Consider the following 1,359-nt stretch of genomic DNA (forward strand, 5'->3'; position numbering starts at 1 on the left):
TCTGAGTATGAAACAATGATGGTAACTCCTTCATTGTCTTCATCACTAGAAGCTTTTTATAGTAAACCTCATACACCATCAATGTTGCCAATCAGAAAAAATCTAGTTCACTCTGAATGAGAACTGACTTGATAAACTTTAGAGGTAAATCTCTTTTAATCTGCTCCCACTCAATTATATAGAACCATTAGTCAAACACTAAGATATATGAATAAGTCCTTCCTTTGGCAAAATATATGAGTTTTTATGGAACATATATGGATACATAGAGACAATTCAGAGATTTTTCCATCAGGAATTTATAATTAACTCAAGTGTGGCAAGATCTACTGATGAACTTCCACCATTCTCTGTCCCAGCTAAAATGATTCTGGGCCTTGGGTCATGTTACCTTTTGAGAACTAAGAGATAGATACAATCAGCAGGAAAGAGATATTCAATGGAAATAAAGCCTTGGACCAAAACAGTCCACATTTTCTTCGTCATTTCTACATACCAGCACTCTGAAATACATGAAGAAAGACCTATATCCTCTTTCTCTATCATCTCTCTGCCTTCATTAAAGGCTTATACTTCTATGTCTTCCTTATTGAGATGGATTTTGACTAGTTTAAATTCATGGAAAAATTACAAAACAGAAACATACCCTCAATATAATATTTGTTCATGAATAAGACAAAAGGAACATCTTCCATATTCTAAAACCATATCCTGGCTTCATTGTCACTTGAAGCCTTGGATGCTTTGCTGTTGCTTTTAATCCCTCACACACCTAAGCATTTCTGTTTTAAGATCAAATAGGCTCTATACTGGCACCAAGGCTAAGAAACAAAATTGACCCCACCCTTATTGTTGGATACATGTTTAAAGACTGTGGACTAAAGGCAGTTGTGTCCTCAGGGAAAAACAATATTCAGCTACCTTACAACTTATGAAAACAAATTAAAGGAAAGATTAGCCAGTAAAAGAAACCATCATAATCCAGTAAGCTGACTAAAATATATTTGAATGGAGAGGACATGTTCAATCCCAGAAAGCAGAAGAAGTTGACACCTTTGGCTACATGTTTTTTTCTGTAGAGTTAACCATTAAAAAATTTTTTTTAAAGCAATCTCCTTCTGTGCCTAAGAAAGTCTGCTGATACAAGTTGTGTGTCAGAGATTCCCCTGCCTGTAAGCCAAATCAAACTGTTGTGTGATGCTGTGAAGGTTATACCTAGATTCCTTAGAAATTCAAAGATGTTGTAGATGCCAGTGTTATGAGATAGCTGAGGAGGAGAGCTTTTAACAGGTTGTTGAGCCACTGGGGTGGGGAGAGAGAGAGAGAGAGAGAGAGAGAGAGAGAGAGAGAGAGAGAGAG

Source organism: Grammomys surdaster, unplaced genomic scaffold, assembly GCF_004785775.1.
Source record: "Grammomys surdaster isolate TR1022 unplaced genomic scaffold, NIH_TR_1.0 414, whole genome shotgun sequence".
In the NCBI taxonomy this organism is placed as follows: domain Eukaryota; kingdom Metazoa; phylum Chordata; class Mammalia; order Rodentia; family Muridae; genus Grammomys; species Grammomys surdaster.